Raw genomic sequence first — 22012 nt, forward strand, 5'->3', positions numbered from 1 at the left:
TCCTCCAACAAGTGCAGTGGGCTCCACATTTTTTTTTCATTTTATCGTCAAAAAACTCATGAGCTGAGCTGAGAAATGGAGACTGATCAGCCTAAGATCATGCAGGGAGAAGCCCCTCACTCACAACCCACAACTCTATTATCCAAGAGAGGCACTCCTGTCTTCCACTGCCTCCCGCAATTTGGTCAAGCTCATGCTGGTAGCTTCGAGAACACAGTCCAACCATCTCGTTCTCTGTCGTCCCCTTCTCCTTGTGCCCTCCATCTTTCCCAAAATCAGGGTCTTTTCCAGGGAGTCTTCTCTTCTCATGAGGTGGCCAAAGTATTGGAGCCTCAGCTTCAGGATCTGTCCTTCCAGTGAGCTTAAGTAAACAGGTCTTTATTTAATCATGACAAACTTAAGTCCATTGATTTCAGCAAGTCTTTGCTGAGCATGACTTGGTTTGGGGGCTGGGTGATTCTATACACACGTACCTCACGAGTCATCCCCACTGAATTCATCCCCACTGTTCGTTTGCAATCCTATACCTATTTACCTGGGCCTGGGCATAAATCCCATTTGACTCCATGGGATTGACTCCTGAGCAGACATGCATACGATTACAGGGTTACTGTGTCCAGCTTCACTAAGTTATTTATTTAAATCATTTATAGCCTGCCCATTACAGCACCAAAAATGTACTCTAGTTGGACATAACAGTCTCATAAACTTTTAAACACCATATAAGGGAGGAAGGAGCATCTTGAAGATAAATGTGGGTAGGTCATTATAACATTGTGCAAATATGCATGTGAGTTAATGCACATTCGTTTTAGCGCTTGGATGGGGTAAGCGATCTCTACCACGGGAACAGCTTCAGCACAAATAAATAATTAGGAGATTCAAAAGAGCACAGCTGGACCGGTTTTAGAGATGCTTCATTAGTAGAAAGAGCCTTATGCATTTTTTGGGGGGGAGGCTGCATCTGTGCAGCAAAGTTGATTGAGAAGCCAAAGAGGAACATTTGAAAAGCACCATTGAGTAGCACCCTGGAGAAAACAGCATTGGGGACCATTTAAAGAATGGAAACTCGGCCACCATGTGCATTCCAGCCCCTCCAATACCCACCCTGGGTGCTGAGTGCCAACAGGAATGAAGCAAAAGCAGGCTCACTGAGGTCACTTCCAGGCAACCTGTTTATTGAGCCTTCATCCTAATTTACTTGCAGGGATATTAGATGACACTAGCTATTCAATGAACATTTGTTGCGATCGGTTTGACTTTGCGATGCTTTCTTTGCGCTCCCCCCCCCCCCGGTTCATTTTCCCGTTGCTTCCCTTATTACAAAAAGTCCAAAGTTTTGGGGAAGGGGGTGGGAAGGGGTTTTGCTGCACAACACCTCCAAATCAGCTTAAATTAAGCAAGCTGAATTTAACAGCGTGTGATTGAATCCCCCCCCCCCGACAGTTACCCAGCAGTCTGGGAGAAACAAGAGGGAGGTACTGGCATGCTTTGGGAAACTCCAAATGTTACAGAGCTAACTTTAAATTAAGAAAAAGAACTAATTAATCATCTCGCTGATACTGATCATGCCCGGTAGACATGGAAAGTTTGCTTATTCGTTCAGAGCATTTATACCACGCTCATCAGCTGGAAAAACTCCCTGCGGCGTTGAATGTGGGGGGTGGAAGGGGAAACTCGGTGAACAGGGAACAGTACGGCCTACCTGAGCCCCATGTAGCTTATAATAACAAATAATTGGATCATATATAATGGTTTTAAGTTTGATGATTTTATTTATAGATGTTAACTTCATTTTAATGTATTTTTTTTGTATTTTTCCTGAATAGTTTAGATTGCCCCTTATGTTTAGATGGTTTTTGTTGTTGGCATCTGTCTGCCTTGAGAGACAATGGAGTGAGCCTCTGGGGGTGAAGTCAAAAAGCAGTGTAAGCAGCACCAGAGTGACCTCTCCAGGGCGCGAGTCTGGGCAGTGTGTAACGGATGTCCTTGGCTGCCCAGACAACAAGACCCGCCCTGTTGACCTCGTTGATATGGTCCAAAGGGGAGCAGAGCAATAAGTTTGGCTCCAGCTGGGCTGCTGGAAGGAGGCAACTGCCACCTAACTGTCTTATGCAGGCATAGGCAAACTTGGCCCTCCATATGTTTTGGGACTACAATTCCCATCATCCCTGACCACTGGTTAGCTAGGGATCATGGGAGTTGTAGGCCAAAAACATCTGGAGGACTGAGTTTGCCTGTGCCTGGTCTTAGGGCTATACTCCTTCGCCTTGCCTTCTCCCAAAGATATCCCACAAGGCAGCAGAAGTTTAGGAGCAGAGTTTTTCCTTCTCATAGATGGGCTACCTTCACACAAACACCCCCACACCCTCCACACCAATTTTGTTAAGCAAAATAACTGCCATCCTGAACAGGAGCACTCTGTTAAACAGTGACCTTATGCTGCAACATGGTGGTGTGGGTACCACTGGTAAGCCCTTAGCAAGGAATTAACACCCTGCCATGTGGAGAGGAGCATGTTAACAATTCCCAAATTAGATTTCTAATTTGGGGGCAGCAGTGTGACAACCTTCTCTTCGTTAGGTCATTGACAATTGCTCCTGAAGGTCTTTTCATCTGTTCACCTAGCATTTACGGACCACCATTCGTATCAAGGTTGCGGTATGGTCTGACTCATGGTTGGTGGTGGAATGTCTTTATGTTGCTGTGAACTGCTCTTGTAGCCTTATGAGGCTTTGCCCTCAGGTGGGAAAAATATTGCGCCCGGGAAAGGGAATGGGAGTCAACAGGCACTCAAGGAATAGTTTTGGAGAAAAGGCTTTATTTCTACCATCCATGAACTGGTAGAAGGAGCAAGTGTGATAACTCACAAAAAGCATGCACGGGTTCACAGTCATGTGCACAGAGCATATATACCCCTTCCAGTTCCCTCCCCCTTTCTCCTCCTTCTTCCAGAGTCCTGCCCATGAGTTCCTCTGAGCATGAACAGAAAGCTGTCTTGGGACTATTGGACTCTTGGCACCCTTCCCAGGAAAGGGGGGGGTGAGAGCCAAGGGGTCGAGGAGCCCTGGTGGTTCAGCATGTCCAAGATGTTGCAACTGAATGAGATAAGATTCAGTTCTCAGGCCTGAGTATTCTTGGCATTGACAGAGTCTATTCATTAGCCTTTAAAAGTAACATTTTGCCTATGCACAGCATCTTGTGAGAATAAGCAGAGAAGAGCAGAGAAAAGCTGTTTTGGATTTTTAGAAGACAAAAGGAATTTTGGATAGTTTTGACGCCTGGGGTGATTATTGAAGCCTGGGGTCATTTCAGACAGGATTTGGGTATCCTGTCCCTTCACTCTGACTTGTTGTTTTGCAAATAAAGGGCAGTGTGTGTGTGTGAGAGAGAGAGAGAGACAGACAGACAGACAGACAGACAGACAGACAGACAGACAGACAGACTTCATAGTCCATTACAGAGGAGCAATTTATTAAGTGGCAATAGCACTCTGGCTCCACACTCAGCAGATTGTTCATGTGCCTGTGGGCCACACATTGTCAGGGACAGGGCAGGGGAGGAATGGCAGAGACGGCCTCCCCAGCTTTACTGTTCCAGGGAGGAGGAAGAGGAAGACAGTTGAGATTTACAGTAGGGGTTTGTGGGAGGTCACAGCTCAGAGGCAAAGGAGGGGAAAAGTTGGAAAATAATTGTAGAGGAGGAGGAGGAAGCACCAGAGAGGCGACAGCTGATGGACACAGTGTCTTTAGAAAGCATTCCAGACTCTCCATCTCCCAGAACCCAGCATGTCTTAAAGTAGGAGAGCAAATAGCTCAAAGGCAGAGGGCACTTAGCTGCACCCGTAGAAGTGACGAATGAAGAAGTGGGGGAGACATTGAGGGTGGAGATTCACTTGGGAAAACGCCATTATCCAAGAGGCTGGGTTCTATAGCCTCTTTCTGTAAATACTGAATAAAAAACAAACGGTAAGAATCATTTCCTTGACTTTGTACGTTCCTGGCAACCGGCCGGGAGTCGCTGGCAGCAGCCTGACACACATATCCAATTTTTCCATGTACACTTTGGGGCACGTTCATCCACGCATAAATGCTTTCAACTGAATTCTGTCTCATTTCTGTCCCCTTGCCTTAGTTAGAACTTGCCCTCCCTCATTGAGTTCCAGAAACTTGAGGTCCATCATGGCCATATGCACAGGTCGCCGTTTACCTGCACAGAGGCATAAAAAATAAATAAATTAAGATACAAGTTTTCTAATATATCAGATTTACACAAAAGAGCGGGTGAAAAATGATTTTTAAAGTGTTTGTCACATTGGACTCCACCAGCAGCCCACCAAGGAGCTTCACCAATGGAAGCAAGGGACGTTACATGGCATCTAGGAAAACACCACCACATGTAGAAAAATGCTTCTTATACAATCCATTTCAGTGCCTTAGATAACATGTGATTCTGTGTTGGATTCCTTTACTGCATGGATTGGGGAAATCCCAATTAAATAGGGGGAAAGTGCAGGGCAATGTCTTGCGGCTGCCAATGTGGTATACCAGTGTGGTATAGTGGTTAAGAGCGGTAGTCTCGTAATCCGGGGAACCGGGTTTGAGTCTCCGCTCCTCCACATGCAGCTGCTGGGTGACCTTCGGCCAGTCACACTTCTTTGAAGTCTCTCAGCCCCACTCACCTCACAGAGTGTTTGTTGTGGGGGAGGAAGGGAAAGGAGAATGTTAGCCGCTTTGAGACTCCTTAAAGGGAGTGAAAGGTGGGATATCAAATCCAAACTCTTCTTCTTCTTTTTCTATGTGAAAAATACACATACCGGTACATGGGATGCATCAAATTCATCTTCAAACTGCCCTGCATGTGCACAGCCTCTCTCCTTGTCCTTTATCTTGTGAAACCAAGGAAGCAGGGGAATACAGGGCATTCTTGGGATGTGCCATATAGCTTGCCTTCAGCCCAGAAAATCCACCTATACACAAGCAAGAGGCTTGCGACGGGCTCATCAGACTGGGGAAATTCTCTCTTCTTGTTATATATGCACCTGAATCCAAGCCTGTACTTGCTACCCAGATCATTCAGGCACCTTGCATCGTTTTATTAAAAGGGATCACTCAGTAAAGTTTCATAAACAGAGAGGGAAGCAACCCTCCCACTTTTAATAAATTGAACTGGTATTGCTGCGTTGCTTGTCAGCTATGTGCGTTAAAGTGTAAGCTTGTTAGTTTAGCTATAATTATGTCATCTTGGGCAATTATAACCTAGGAAATTCCCCAATGTTGTTTTTCTTTCCAGAACGAAAACAAACTGGCCAGCCCAAACCAGAGAAGAAATGTGGCGCTAGGTGTGTTGGGGGGGTGAGTACTTTGTGAGTGTTTGCCCAAATGGGCAAAACAGGGTGAACCATATCCGTCTCCCTGTTCCTCACCTAACCCTGGAATCCATGTCCTATATTTAGCATTATCTCTTGTTGCCCTAAGAATAAGTGAGGATTTGCTCACAAATTTATTGACAGCAGCACGAATTATTACAGCTAGGAAGTAGAAGGGGCAAGCAGAATATTAAATGGAAGAATGGTATAAAGAGGTGTGGGATATAGCTATTAATGATAAATTAACATGTGCTATTAAGGTAAGACGGGCAATATGCAGGAGATATGATTTTGAAGGTGTTTGTAGAATTTGTACTGTTAAAACGGAAAGGGGTCAAACCATCGCAAGAGGTGTTGAAATTTTGGGAAGTTGGATAGTTAACAATGGAATGGTCTTGGTGGTAGTGCACATTCTTATTCTTATTTATGATTATCAATTTGTCAAAATAATTAAAAAAAAATTAAGAGGAAAAAAAGAATAAGTGAGGATGCACAGTTTGCAGACCATGGCAACCCGATTCATTTGTGGAGCAGGGGGTGGGGACTCACAGCAACACCAAAGATAACAGGAGCCATTCCCTGCACTTCCTGTTATGCACTGTTCTTTTTTAGGGATGGTCTTTGTTAAATAATGGAATCAGACACAGAGGCTGCAGGCTGGAAGAGAGACAGTATGTGGACTTGAGGGGAAAGGGGTTCAAGCTTCAGTTTCTATTGTCTTTAAAAAAACCAACACACACACAAACCCACAGACACCCAGATTACATCATTCTCAGCTGAGGAACAGAGAAAGGCATGCCCTCTTACTCTTTCTTTGAGAGGTTCCCCCCACTCACCTCACATTTAGAGCATCCCAGAGAGGTTATGGTGCTGGAGGAGACTCTTGAGAGTCCCATGGACTGCAAGAAGATCAAATCTCTCCATTCTTAAGGAAATCAGCCCTGAGAGTGATCACTGGAAGGACAGATCCTGAAGCTGAGGCTCCAGTACTTTGGCTACCTCGTGAGAAGAGAAGACTTCCTGGAAAAGACCCTGATGTTGGGAAAGATTGAGGGCACAAGGAGAAGGGGAGGACAAAGGACGAGATGGTTGGACAGTGTTCTCAAAGCTACCAGCATGAATTTGACTGCGGGAGGCAGTGGAAGACAGGAGTGCCTGGCGTGCTCTGGTCCATGGGGTCACGAAGAGTCGGACACGACTAAATGACTAAACAACAACAACAGAGAGGTCCAAAACAAGTCCAGAGCAGCAACCAAATAGAGGAGATGGAAAAGAAGAGCTGCTTAGGCAGTGCCTCCACATCACAGACAAATTGCTTAGACTGAGGAACAGGTTAAGAGATTAGGGCACTGCAGAAGCCCACCCCAATCCCTGCTGAGCCATGCATGCAATTCCAGGGGTCTTGGTCCTCAACCAGGGTTTGCGCCCCTTTGGAGAATTGAAGGTGCAGTGGAGGTTCCCATAGCTTTAAGAAATGTCACTTATTCACATACTGAATTTAGATGGGACGAGTCCAGATCTCACAGCATGGTCATCTCAAGATGACAGTAGTCCAAGGCATCTCTCCCAGCCTCCCTTCAACCAGCTTGCCCAGGTTGGTCTGGCCTCTCCTCAGCTATCCCAAGCCTCATGCCAGAGGCCCCAAACTCTTCCTGTGACATCACGTCCAGTTACCCAGGCAACCTTTCAAATCCCCTGTCTATGTTCACAGCTCAGGGTGGGGGGCAAGACTGTTCTCTTGCATTGCCAATGGTCCTCAATGGCCCTTAATGGTCCTGGCTTCATGAGGTCATTTTGCAATTGCTCACCTCTCCAAAAGGGTATGGGAGAATGTGTTGCTAACAATGAATACCAAGATGAAGGTCTAACAGACTTGTGTGTTGAGCACCCTGCTTTATGGATGTAAGCTGTGGGCAACTTACAACTGCCAGGAGCGATGCCTCAATGCCTTCCACATGCTCTGCATAAGGAAAATTTTGGGTACCACACCGCAGGATAGAGTTTCAAACAAAGACGTGCTCTCCTAAGCCCATATTCCCGACATGTTTGCACTCCTATCTCAGCGATGTCTACACTGGTCATACCCACAGAATGGAAGATGGCAGGATCCCCAAGGACGTGCTCTGAGGAGGCGGCTTCAGACACCAGGCCCATTGGCAAACCAACTCTGTGTTACAAAGATGTCTGCAAACATGACGTGAAGGCTGGCAACGTCAACCCTGTTGTGTGGGAATGAATCCCTTGCAGAGGACCGCAGTGCTTAGAGATAGACAGGTCGTGCATCCACAGAAGTGGCCAGCAGAGAAATGGCCACTGGGAGGAGCGCAGGGAGAAGCAGCACAATGGTGCATCTGCAGCAGCACAACTAGGCACCTTCATCTGCCCCAGCTGCAACAAAACATGTCTCTCCTGTATCGGTCTCTACAGCCACAGCAGGCGCTGCAACTTTCCAACAGCTTGACCTCACCCCCAAAGGCACACTCCTCTGTTGTTCCCCAAGACAGAAGGATGCCAACTCTTCCTACCCAATCACAGTGGCTTTTGGGAGCCAGCGGTAGGAGCAGGCAGCTTGGCCAATGAGGAGAGAATCTAGAACTCTGAATCTCTAGTCAGAGTGATTCTGTATTTCAGATCAGTCCTGCAGACTGCAAATAAGTCCTCAAAAATTGCGAGCCCACAAATACCTGTACTGGTCTCTCTAGAAAAACTTCCCTGTCCCATTGACTGGAAGCAATTCTTTCTTGCTTGGGAAAGTGGCTATTTATGTACCATGATTCAGAGAGTATAAATCTTCTTCAGAGCTTGGCTTCAGAGCCAAGGCATGTATTCCTACGTTCTGAGCTGGCAGAGTTCACAGTTCATTGGTGCCAAATCCTTTACAAACAAAGGAAGCGGGGGCAGCCTTTTGCACAATTCACATTTCTACCACTAGGTAGAAGCAAAACCTCTTAGAAAATTGCTCCACTAACTCAAACATTTCACAAAAGCCCTATGGGTTTCATCAATGCAGATGTTTCCTCTGCAAGGAAAATTAAAGTAACATATCTCTTGGATTCTGAGAAGCAACTCCTGTTGAATTCAGTAACATTTACTCCCAGGTAAGTCTAGAATTGCAGCCCAAATCTCATACCGTCAATTTGCTAAGAAGGGAGTAGTAACAGTTCCTATAAATCATGCTCCAGCTATCTAGTTATGCTTCCAAGGCATTAAAAAACCTGTATTGATTTAGTTTACATACAGATGTATACCATGGTTCGGCTGCTAAAGAAAATAAGTAAAGCAATTAACCGGAAATCAAAATTCCCCTAGAGCAGTATGTACTGTACAATGAAATATTATAGCATTCTCTGATCATAAACGGGAGAGCACTCTGGCTAGATATCGTTACCTGATCCCCACTTCTCTGAACACGTGAGGAGGCAGGGAGGGTGGTGTGATATCAGGAACAGTGAGAGGCACTGAAGGGTTTAGTTTCCCTGAATGTGACAGCACTTGTTTTAGTGACAGGGATGAGGAAGCTGTTGCCCTCCAGATATTCTCAGACTGCAACTCCCATCAACCCTGACCACTGGCCATGTTGGAGAGTGGCGGATGGAAGTTGGAGTCCAACATCTGAGAGCCACAGGTTCCCCATCCCTAAGTCAGAAGCTGCATCCACTGCCTTTTGATCCAAAGATCATCAGGACAGCTTAGTGAAGGAGGAATGTGGGACATTTTTCAGGAGCAACGATGATTCTCTGCTGGAACACCACAGTAACTGATGGATTCTCCTTGCTCTTGCTAGTGAATGATAATGGAGTTTTGTTGTTGTTGTCTGGGACATATTAGAATACAGGAAGCTGGGAATGAGGGAGGGGAATTAGACAGAGGCTGCATACTTCTTGCCTTTTTATAAATGGGGTCCCTGCTTCACACCTGCTCTCTGCCAACAATCCTTTGCGCTTCTAATCCTTTGCACTAACAGTTCAAAGTCGCATTTCAGCTGGCTTAATATCTTTGTTGAAGCTCACTGTTTTACAAGCTGGGCCCATGCAGTAAGAAATAATTGTAGTTTCTGTGTTACCTTCAAAGGTAGCGCTCTATATGGGGCTACCTTTGAAGGTGACCCGGAAAATGCAATTAATCCAGAACGCGGCAGCTAGACTGGTGACTGGGAGTGGCCGCTGAGACTATATAACACCTGTCCTGAAAGACCTGAGCGCAATTCAAAGTGTTGGTGCTGACCTTTAAAGCCCTAAACAGCCTCGGCCCAGTATACCTGAAGGAGTGTCTCCACCCCCATCATTCAGCCCGAACACTGAGGTCCAGCTCCGAGGGCCTTCTGGCGGTTCCCTCATGCGAGAAGTGAGGTTACAGGGAACCAGGCAGAGGGCCTTCTCGGTTGTGGCAACTGCCCTGTGGAATGCCCTCCCATCAGATGTCAAGGAAATAAACAACTATCTGACTTTTAGAAGACATCTGAAGACAGCCCTGTTTAGGGAAGTTTTTAATATTTGATGTTTTATTGTGTTTTTAATCTGTTGGGAGCCGCCCAGAGTGGTTGGGGAAACCCAGCCAGATGGGCAGGGTATATAGCAACAACAACAACAACAATAGCCACGGAGTTCAAGAGCACTTACTCCCAGAAAACGATTAAAAAGAATTTCAGCTGTACAATGCTAGCTAATTATGCACAGGATTGCTAAGAAATTGGGCTAGTGTGTTATGCATTGCTTGCTGATGCACAGGCACCTTCTTTGGGGTTGTGGGCTCTCCCAGAAGAAACAAAACCCAGTGGGGAAGCAACTTAATTGGCTGCTAAGTGGGTTAAACGCCCTGTAGAGCTGATGGAAATATATTGTCGGTTTCATCTCCTTTGGAACAGTTGCTGATCTCTCTCTCCTGAATGATATGCCCCACCACCATCGAAATATTAAGTGATCTGGTTACAGCCTTCTTGGCTACCTCCCCTCCAGACTTGTTTGCTATGAAAAGGAGAGGTTCATTTCTTGGTGAACCTTCTCCGTTTCCCAGGAGTACAGACTGAAAGGCACTGTGACTTCAAGAAGGCAGCTAGAGTGGGAAATCGCCACATCACAGAAGGGCCGGTGCCAAAATTAATATTTACTCAGCGCTGTGAAAGATCCCCCGGGGGAAGCAAGAGAGGGACAATGGACACTCAGACTCTTTCCACTTTCTTGTGCATACGCACGTCCAGTTTTCACTGGGATTTCAGCCAGAGTCTGAAGACCATTATTGAAGAGGCGGAAATTATCCACCAACTTTCCCCCACCCTCCCCAGCTAAATCTCTCTGCCCGAGTTCCAAAGCTGTCCTGGGCAGCCTATTGTCTACCCTTTATGTGGCATTCGGAGCCTACAATGTGCTAATTGCATTAATAGGTTGTGGAATTCGCCACTATGAGATGCTATGGTTAGGGTTTAAATGAGGTTTTTTTTACTAATTCATGGAGGACTGGTTAAACTGATAGTTACAGGGTTATGATATCTAAATGGAACATCCGGTGCTATTTTTCTAGAAAAAGAGATGCCGGAACTTCACCACAAACACCTCCCTTGTTTTCTTATAATGGCAATGGCTCCCACCTGAGAGGTGCTGGTGAGTTCTGGCCAAAAGAAAGCCCTGAGGACATCCATTCTGAGAAGCACAGTACATGTCAGGTGCCAAAGACCAGGATGGGGAAACTTTTTGCCCCAGTGGGCCAGATCCTTAACTGGTTCCACCCCTGTAGGCCAACTTTGACAGGTGGATGGGACAACCCACATGTCAATCACCTGATGAGATTATGTCATCAGGTGATTGATAGTGCAAAACAGTTTTAATCGAAACTGCTGCTAAAGCAGAGGTTTTTGGGTTTTTTACTCCAATTTTACCAGTGGGTTTACTTTAAGCTACCAATTGTTCCTTTGTAGCCAACTCAACACCTGCCCCATACCTGATGTTGCCTATGATGTCAGGTGTGAGGCAGGTGGTTTAGAGCATTAGTTGTGAGCACCCAAAGATCTGGCTGGCCAGTGTAGCAAACAGGAGATGGCTCCAAAGGGGATTAGATAAATTCACAGAGGACATGACTGCTCATCATAAGGGCTGTATGCTTTCTCCAGAATCGGAAACAGCATGCCTCTACAAACCAGTTCCATGGGAACACAAGCAAGAAGGTGCTGCTATAATCTTGTGAGCTTTCCCAAAAATCTGATTGAGGAATGTGGAAAAGCGGGTGCTGAATTAGATGGATTCTGCTGGGCTTTCCTTAGCTGTACATCAGTATGATGTACATTTGATAAGTTATATCTCATTGGCTTTTGTAAAAACCTTGTGTGAAGTCACTCTTATTCCCATTGCACAGGTGGAATGACTAAAAGTGATTGACTTGCCTGTGGATTTTTATTGCTGCAGTAGATTTTTCTACCAGATGTAGATCCCTTTTGTATATTGAACGATGTGCATGTTAGAAGCTTGAAATGTAACAAGGCGGTTCTCCTTTTCAAGTCACTTCCATTTTACAGCTGTTTGCAGTGGGCCCCTGTGGAATGCCAGAATTTGGTGTCCCTCGCCTCTCGCTTTCCATTCTACATCATAGTTGTGGCAAGCAGAGGCAAATTTAGGAATCATGACCAGGTCTGATGCACTGGGAAACTTGACCACAGAATTCTGAAGCATTCCATGTTCTAGGTAAGCAATCAGTTATCATGTATTGCCAGAGAATTCTTTCTCTATGTCTGAATAAGGCTAAAATGGTCCTTCCATGTTAGTGTTTAACAACCTATGAAACTGCACTTGATATTTCCAGAATGAGCAGTTCTTCCGGCCTTATTGTGTTTCATAATAGCTGTTCAAACATGCTCCATTTCCTTCAAATATATTCTCTAATGTATCCAAATCTGGATTAAGTTTCAGACTGCAGGGTCTTCATCAGCAATTTTCACTTTCTGTTGTGTCAACAAAAGCAGCAATATCAACAGTTTTATGTTTTCATTCTCTTTGCCTCTCGGATTTGCGATAAATCTTTCAGCGTTCTTTGAAGCTTAGCCACACTGTTAGGAAGCTGTTTTCCCCACTCTTGCTATTTTTGCAAACATATTCTGCCCGCCTGCCTTGGAAGACTGAGTTATCTGCTAGTGTCCCTGTGCAGGAATGTTCATATTCAGTAGTATCCATGCCGTTTATTTTATATTTGGTTTTCTGTCCGCTTCCAACAATAGCATCCCATTGCGCAGAATGCTCGGTATTTATACAATGTTTTTCCTAAGCACGTTGCATGCATTATATTTAATCTTTATCACAACCCTATAAACTAGGCCAGTAGTATTATCCCCATATTATAGATGGCAGCTGAGCCCTAGAAAGAGAGAAAGCTAAGGCCTGCTTCACACACGACTTTTTATTTTTATATTTTAACTGGAATATATAATGGAGAAGCGAGAAACTGTGCGTGCATCATCACAACTTGTGAAAATAATTTGTTAAGTTGGGCTGGCTCAATACATTTTGCTGCTTGAAGCAAAGACAAGATAGCTCCCTCCCCCAAGGCACATACAGAAGCCAATTTGACTGGTAGTTGAACATGGCAAAAGGACAGTATCTTCCACGGGACTTGAGGGCAGCAGGCTAGCAATATAATATAATAGTTTTAATTTATACCCTGCCCATCTGGGCGGCTTACAACATAAAGCACAACAAAACATCAAACATTAAAAAACAAGATATCCTATAAAAGCAACAAACAAACCAACAAATCAATAACACCAGTAGCAACAATATTAACAACAATAATAAACATTCTACAGTTATACCCAAATTAAAGTAACAGCCAAACCCAACTAAACATTTAACCAACCCCACCCCGACCATAATGAAACAGACGAACCAAAATTAGAACCGTTTAAACCATTTAAAAACCTTTTAGCCAGTTGCCCCAACCCAAGAGTTGTTCCAGCAATGTCCCAGTGGCCTCCCAGGAGCCTCTTTTAGCATAGGAGTGTCAGGGCAGGCCACATGGTACCCACAGCTCTGTCGCTTCCCTGCACCTTAGCATCTGCCACCTGAGGCAGCTACCTCACTTTGCCTCAACATAGGGCCAGCCCTGTTGTTAGGTATACTCTATAAGAAACCGGTGATATACAGTACTGGCTTTCCAACAGGCACACCTTGGCTTAGCCAGTTTATTTGATGTCCATATCAGAGTTTCTGTATGTTAGGATGAAACGTGGCACCATGCTTTGGACAGGTTTCTCCTTCAGGCTGATTGCCATCACAGGAGTGGATTTGTCTCTGACACTACTGAAAAAGGAAGTCATCAGTACTTGTATTATTAGTGAAAAGGGAACCGATTCACTGAGAGATGCTTCAAATGTGCACTCAGGATATGGTGGTGCTCTTGTTTGTCTTCATCAAGCTGATCCCCATTATGCTGGAGTGCATAAGACCATCTTCCACATATTTGAGACTTCTCCCAGTGCCACTTGGACAATCTTATTTGGCTTCCTAAACCAAGATATGAGCTGCAGACACACCCTATTTTTAAAGCACACAACTTTCCCCAAAGAATTCTAGGAACTGTAGTTTGTTAAGGGTGCTGGAAATTGTAGCTCAGTGAGGGGCAAATTACCAGTTCCCAGTCTTCTTTTGGGAAAGCAAAGTGCTTTAAGGAATAAGCCTTGTGTGCTACCTTGCTGCTCCTTTTGCAGAAGCTGGGAAAGAAGCCAGGAAGCCTTTAGTTAACTATAGTTCCCCATTTCCCATCACATCTGAACTATGGTTAATGGCCCTCAAACAAGTCAGGATATGAAACCAACTTTAAATCCATCCATGGCATGCTTGTCCAAATGCAGCCAACGAGTCAATTCCCTCATCGGCAGTTACAGAAATAGTAATGACCTTTCCACGCACTCTAGTAATGAGACCAGAAAAATTATGGGCTGTAGTGTACACCTTGAGGGGACAGCAAGAGCAGAGGCCCGGGCCTTCAAATTCCTGCCATCTGCATCCGGCAAGACTACCAAACAGCCTGAGAGAATTCTGCCTTAACAAGAAAAGAAAAGAAAAGAAAAGAAAAGAAAAGAAAAGAAAAGAAAAGAAAAGAAAAGAAAAGAAAATGCTTTTTCACCTTTATTTTTCATGAAATAATTTAAATTGCAAACAGCCTCGATTGCATTGGCAGAAAGACAACTATATATGCCACAAACAGAATAAACAGTAGGCAACATGGCGCTGTGCAGATGTTGTTGTTGGACTCCCAACGCCCCAGCCATCATGGCCCAAGGTCAAGAATGGAGGAAGCTGGGAGTCCAGTCACATCCAGAGGCGACCATGTTGTCTACCTCTGATTATTCAGCATGGTACCCTCTGAATATTTGCCTGTTCTGAGCTGAGAAATGCACGATCAACATTTGGTATTGATAGCACTGCAAACCTATTTTCCCGTCAAACCAGTAGGGGATGATGTTATACATAGAATTACAGTTTGCTAACTCATAACTCCTAAAGGAAGGTTTCGCACAAATGGCTGGGTTCACTGAACTGTATTGCGACCTTTATGATCAATCTGAGAACCGACCTTGTCTGAAGGAGCTGGTCTAGTGTAAAGCTCCGGTGATGTTCCGGTCATGACTGCAGGACTTTTGACAATGGTAATTTAATTCCATTGTGGCTGTTTTATTGCTATTGGAGATCTGAACAGGGGGAACAGTTGCTTCTTACGTTTTGTTCTGCTTCCGTAGATGAGATGGAGGGGTGAGGGTGGGGGAGAGACGCTCCAAATAATATGAATGACAGCGATGAGTCAGCAGTTGTCAACAAGCTAACGCCAGGCCAATGAGGAATTGGAGCAGATTGAGTTGCAGCTGAGAATGTAGGTGACAGGAGTCATCACCTTGGAATTTACAGGCCTGTCAACCCAGCAAATGCTTTCTAACCACAGGAGTTTCATGTTAACCTCTACTCAGCATCCCTTTAGAAGCTGCAAGCAACCTCCGGCTTTGAAACAGAGCATCTAACCATCAGATACCGCCATTCTTTGTACTCTCACTTGGCGCTTGCTTCAGAGTAAAAATCCATCGGACCACACAGTTAAACATTTAAGCTGAAATCCTATATATCCACGGGAATAAGCCCCACTTAACTCAATGGGATGTATTTCTGTATGGGATCATTAGAGATGAAGAGGCAGGATTGGCATTTGACAGTTCAGAAAGGAGAACAGAACAAATCTTATTTGTTCATTCCCAATATTTAGAGGCTCCCTTCTCAGCACGAAAAGCAATTTAAGGAATCAACAACAAAACAATTCCTCCGTCAAATAATATACATGTTTAAAACAAACAAAAACCACAAGTAGAAACATTGATTCCATAAATAGGAGTTAGGAGCTGCAAACAACCTCTTGCTTTGGTAAAAAGGAAAGCTTTTAGGAATTGTCAAACAATAGCCAAGCATTTAAACGAAAGCTTTAATTCCGTTTCCTAAGAGGGTAGCAAATGGCAGAATTAGGCTAAAGCTGGAAATCTTTGCACATTTTCTACCCATGAAAAATGATACTTCCTTGTGATGGGTGTTATGTACTGAAGTTCTCACCCTGGGCCAGCAGGGGGATACTGTAGATAGTTTTCACTCAGGTCCACATATGCAAATAAGGGATTGAAAGTGACATTCAGTGATTGGATAGTTGCAGAAAGTTGTTACAGTTGCATTGTACTGGAGCTCTATATAAGCAGGCTGGCTGAACCCTTCAGTTCAGTTCTGTTCCAGCTTACAAATAAAGAGCTGCTTTGGAGAAATCGTTGAATCGTCTGCTATGTCTATCCACTATTTAACACTGGGCATTTTTGTCCCCGCAGAAAATGCATCGGACTCAGAGACAGTCCTGACACCTGAGCAATTATGATGTGAACTGCTGTGATGACAGCTGGCATTTATTTCCTTTATGTGTTCCTATTCCTGTTCTCCAATAAGAGAATCTAGGCAATACGGCTTCATTGAGAGGGAAGAAAGCTAAACTGTGCTGCTGGAAGGAGTTGCTAGGCAGTCAAGACTGAGTTGCAGACAACTGGCAGAGCTCAGCCAGGAGACAGGGTCCAGCTAGTCGGGCACAAAAATTAAAGTAAAAAGTAAAAATAACATTATCCCTGAAGCCCCACTGCATACAGTGGGTAAAATACTGAATGCATTTTAGCTTCGGCTGGGGAGGGCGGGATATAAATAAAATTTATTATTATTATTATTATTATTATTATTATTATTATTATTTTGCATGCGAAAGAATACATTTAGCAGGGGACTAGCAAAGACCCTCCTCCATTTCATTTCCCCACATTCTTTTTTTTTTAATTGGGTTTTATAAACAAGAATAATGTTATGCAAACAAGTATAACATTAATATAAATATAAAGTTTTCTCATGTCAATTGTATATCACAAATATAGCATAATAAATGTGGAGTAATATCTACAACTCATGGTTCATTATTAGTGGTCAATGTATAAGTTCCTGGTTCATGAATTGGTTTGAACAATTAGGAAGAAAAGAGAGGGGAAGAGGGGAATGGTAAGAGGGGTGGGGTCAGGTGGTTATGCTTCTGTTCTCCTTAGTGTATGTGTGGGGTTTTGTATCAGCGTTACTTGTATGGGTTCTCTTACTATTTGCTCGTTGCGTTTCCTTGGTGGTGAGAGAGATTATGGGTAGCCTAGGGTGTGATTGAGGGACACGGGTGGTGCTGTAGGTTAAACCACAGAGCCTAGGACTTGCTGATCAGAAGGTTGGCAGTTCAAATCCCCAGAACGGGGTGAGCTCCCGTTGCTCAGTCCCTGCTCCTGCCAACCTAGCAGTTCGAAAGCACGTCAAAGTGCAAGTAGATAAATAGGTACCAGTCCGGCGGGAAGGTAAACGGTGTTTTTGTGTGCTGCTCTGGTTAGCCAGAAGTGGCTTAGTCATGCTGGCCACATGACACAGAAGCTGTACGCCAGCTCCCTCGGCCAATAAAGCGAGATGAGTGCCGCAACCCCAGAGTCGGCCACAACTGGACCTAATGATCAGGGGTCCCTTTACCTTTAGGGTGTGGTTGGTTGTTTTTGGTTAGCTGTATTGAGAATTGTTTTTATGTGTGAGCGGCGTGTGAATGTGTATTTTTGAGCCAGGTTAGCCAGATTAATTTGTATGCTGTCGGCAGATTCTTGTTGTTGTCTTGTTGGGCTGTGTATGTGATAAAGGGGAACCATACCAGGGTGAAGGCATCTTCTTCTATTTTTCCCTGTGTCCGATTATTGCATGAGTAGGCAAACTAAGGCCCGGGGGCCGGATCCGGGCCAATCACCTTCTAAATCCAGCCCACGGATGGTCTGGGAATCAGTGTGTTTTTACATGAGTAGAATGTGTGCTTTTATTTAAAATGCATCTCTGGGTTATTTGTGGGGCATAGGAATTTATTCATTTCCCCACAATATATAGTCTTGCCCCCCCACAAGGTCTGAGGGACAGTGGACCGGCCCCCGGATGAAAAAGTTTGCCAACCCCTGGTTTATTGGTTAGTTTTTCTAATAAGGCTGTTTTCCATACCATTTGATACCATTGGTCCATGCTTACTCCTGACAGGTCTCTCCAGTGTCTGGCTAGGATGTTTCTGGCTGCTGAATTTCCCCACATTCTTGTACTATAAGGAGGATCTGGAAGATTACCTGCAACTACATTCATCTGCATAGCACAGGCATCTGATCTCTATTTATAGCTGCATGAGCACAACTGGAACTGCAGAGGTCACAAGCCAAGATGATTAATAGTCAGCAACTACTGATCTGTAAGAATTCAGTTGCACAGAACCAGTTTCCAACTTTCCCCCGAAACACCCATGACTTGCTTAAGGCATCTTTCACTTGGCTGAGTTTGGCACCTGGCTAAGCCACACATCGTTCTTTTTTGTATAAATGAGTAACAAGTGTTCTGAAGACGATGAGCCTTCCTTCCTGGCTAATCTGCTTCACTGGCATAAGTTGCCAGACAGAATCATAGAAGGGACTGTGAGGGTCTTCTAGTAAAAGCCCCTGCAATGCAGGTACCTCGGTTTACAAACTTAATCCGTTCCGGAAGTCCGTTCTTAAACTGAAACTGTTCTTAAACTGAGGCGCGCTTTCCCTAATGAGGCCTCCCGCCACTGGTGCCCTTCCACCATTCGGATTCCGTTCTTAGACCGAGGTAAAGTTTGCAAACCAGGACATTACTTCCAGTTTTGCGGAGTTCATAAACTGAATCGTTCATAAACAGGACTGTTCTTAAACCAAGGTACCACTGTAGTATATTTAAGGATATTCATGGGGTAAATTATTAATGCAATATGATATACGATATACAATATCTTTATTGTCAATGTCCCATACAGAACAATGAAATTGAAAAACTACATAAAACATTCAAAAACCCCTAAAAACTCTGAAATCCCATTTTAAAATACAATATACTATAGAGACTCCTTATGCTGTGTTTAGAACCAGAATTGCCTTTGCGTAGAAACTGTTTCTCAGGCAGCTAGTCCTGGCCTTGATAACCCTATACCTTCTTCCAGAAGGCAGAACCTGAAAGAAATCATTTCCAGGGTGCGTACTATCCTGTGCTATCTCTGCTGCTTTCTTATGGCACCTGACAGCATAGATTTGATCCAAGGTGGGAAGAGTGCACCCAGTTATTCTCTCTGCAGTCTTTACAACCCTGGACAGCATTGGTTTTTCCCTGGCCGTGCAGCTCCCAAACCACACACAGAGACCATAAGTTAATACACTCTCTACAGTACAATGATAAAATGCCATCAACAGGTCCTTTGAGAGATTGTTTTTCCGACTTGGAGGCTGCAGAGTTTGGAGAAATTAAAGGACAAAGTGCGAGATTGGTTACATTATGCTCAGATTAAAGAGGTTTTTAATTTGGACAAAAAGATAGGATTCCAGGTGGAAAAATCGAAATTAGAAACAGAATTGTTAGAACCCAAGACTAAGGTACTCTCAAAAATGTACAACTTGCTGTTAAAATGGAATACTCAAGATGAAACAGTTAAATCAGCCATGATAAAATGGGCGCAGGACATTGGGTACAACATTATGTTTGCAGACTGGGAAAGGTTATGGACCACCGGTGTGAAGTTCACGGCATCTAATGCCTTGAAAGAAAATATTATGAAAATGATATATAGGTGGTACATGACCCCAGTCAAGCTTGCAAAAATATACCATTTGCATGATAATAAATGTTGGAAATGTAAGGAGACTGAAGGAACATTCTTTCACCTCTGGTGGACTTGTCCGAGAGTGAAGGCCTTCTGGGAAATGATCTATAATGAGTTAAAAAAGGTATTTAAGTATACCTTCCCCAAAAAACCAGAGGCCTTCCTTTTAGGCATTGTTGTCCAGAAGGTGTTAAAGAAGGACAGAACTTTTTTTATGTACGCAACAACAGCAGCAAGAATACTCATCGCAAAATATTGGAAGACACAAGATTTGCCCACGCTGGAAGAATGGCAGATGCAACTGACAGATTACATGGAGCTGGCTGAAATGACTGGCAGAATCCGAGACCTGGGAGAAGAGACAGTGGAAGAGGACTGGAAAAAGTTTAAAGACTATTTACAAAAATATTATAAGTTGTATGAATGTTAAGAAAGTGCACGAAAGGAAATAACATGGCATCAGCAATTTAGTTGAAAGATATATGAGAATAAGTGGATTTTAATGATAAAGATGAAACTTGAAGTAATGTTATGTCCAAACTAAGTAGCGAAGCATTTGACAAAAATATTTAAAGTCTGAGGCATAATATATGAGAACTAGAAAATAAGAATTGAAATAAGGTAATAAATTGCTGTTTATAATTTTACTATGGAGAACGCAGGAAAGGGAGGTGTGAGGAAGTCCAGATAGTCATGGAAAAATGAGATATGAACGGTTATGACTTTTTTTATTCTATGTTTATGTTTTTGTCTACTTGTGTTTCTTTTGTTTGTTACTTTTTGGTGAAGGTATTCTATATGTTTGGTGATTTTCTTTTGTTTAAAACTTGCAATAAAATATTTTTTTTTTAAAAAAAAGAGAGATTATTTTTCCGGAGGATTCTCAGAAAATATAACCTCTGCTGTGCTCTCTTCATCAGGTCTTTGCTGTTTTCTCCCCAGGTTAGGTCGTCTCTGAACTCCATTCAACTCCAATGCATAATTAAACATATATGTATTGTGTCTAATATATAGGATAATGTATATATTATTCTTTCATGGGGTAAATCAGTTAATGTGCTACACACATAATTGGTCAGGGTCGCCCAACGAAACTGAATGGTGGGCAACTCAGGGCATGCAAAGAAGAGATCCTTCTTCACACAGTGCAGAGTTAAACTGTGGCTTTTGCTCTGACAAGATGTGCCAACTGCCTCCAATTTAGATGGCTTTAAAAGGGGCCTGATTTATGGAGGATAAGACTGCCAGCGGCTGCTAGTCAGGATGCAGAATGCCAGTTGTTGGAGCACAGCAAGAGAGAATCATTGCCACTGTACCCTAAATAGGGACGCAGGTGGCGCTGTGGGTTAAACCACAGAGCCTAGGATTTGCCAATCAGAAGGTTGGCGGTTTGAATCCCCACGACGGGGTGAGCTCCCGTTGCTCGGTCCCTGCTACTGCCAACCTAGCAGTTCGAAAGCACGTCAGAATGCAAGTAGATAAATAGGTACCGCTCTGGCAGGAAGGTAAACGGTGTTTCCGTGCGCTGCTCTGGTTCGCCAGAAGCAGCTTAGTCATGCTGGCCACATGACTTGGAAGCTGTACGCCGGCTCCCTCGGCCAATAAAGCGAGATGAGCACCGCAACCCCAGAGTCGGTCACGACTGGACCTAATGGTCAGGGATCCCTTTACCTTTACCTTTACCCTATCAGTAGGCTTTATTGGATGCATCTGGTTGGCCACTGCGAGATAAACTTGTGCCATCCACTAGGGACGAAACTCAGTCTCAGGTGACCGCGCCAGTATTTTTGCATGCCCTTGTTTTAGCAGCTCCCAAATCCCAAACTAAGTCCAAGTCATTTTTTGCACATCCCGCTGCTCACAACAGCTCGGAACATTCTCCAGGAGAGAAATATCCATCTCACAAGGGATACATTCCCTGTAGTTAATGATGATTTGCGCCCAGAGATGGAAAGAAGAAAGAGTCCCTACCAGAGAAGAATGGCAAATGAAGCTGATGGACTACACTGAAATGGCAAAGATGACTGGAAGGCTCAGGAACCAAGAGGACAAAAACTTTAACAAAGAATGGGCAAAATTTATAATTTACTTAGGTGACCACTAGTAGATAGGTAGCCGTGTTGGTCTGCCATAGTCAAAATAAAAAAATTCCTTCCAGTAGCACCTTAAAGACCAACTAAGTTAGTTCTTGGTATGAGCTTTCGTGTGCATGCACACTTCTTCAGATACACTGAAGTATCTGAAGTATCTGAAGTATCTGAAGAAGTGTGCATGCACACGAAAGCTCATACCAAGAACTAACTTAGTTGGTCTTTAAGGTGCTACTGGAAGGAATTTTTTTAGGTGACCACTGTAAGCAGATGAAAACATTAGCAGGATTTTAATATCACTTGTAATGTAAACAGGTGTTAGGGATAATATGGATGAATACAAAATATAGAT

The 22012-nt window shown here is 44.0% G+C and overlaps 2 long non-coding RNA genes across 2 annotated transcripts in view; one reads left to right on the plus strand and one right to left on the minus strand.

Annotated features, from left to right (window-relative positions):
• LOC310687941 overlaps window positions 1–22012 on the plus strand; it is a 34709-nt gene that overhangs the window by 6697 nt on the left and 6000 nt on the right. The window contains exon 2 of the long non-coding RNA XR_014516661.1: window positions 5293–5358. This is a non-coding gene — a long non-coding RNA (uncharacterized lncRNA). The remainder of the gene's footprint in view (window positions 1–5292; window positions 5359–22012) is intronic.
• On the minus strand, window positions 2804–5280 carry LOC310687991. The gene is made up of 2 exons (XR_014516718.1): window positions 4817–5280; window positions 2804–4209 (listed from the first exon to the last, which is right to left on the minus strand). It is a non-coding gene; the product is annotated as an uncharacterized lncRNA (long non-coding RNA).

Source organism: Podarcis liolepis, assembly GCF_965112155.1.
Source record: "Podarcis liolepis genome assembly, chromosome: 10".
NCBI lineage: Eukaryota > Metazoa > Chordata > Lepidosauria > Squamata > Lacertidae > Podarcis > Podarcis liolepis.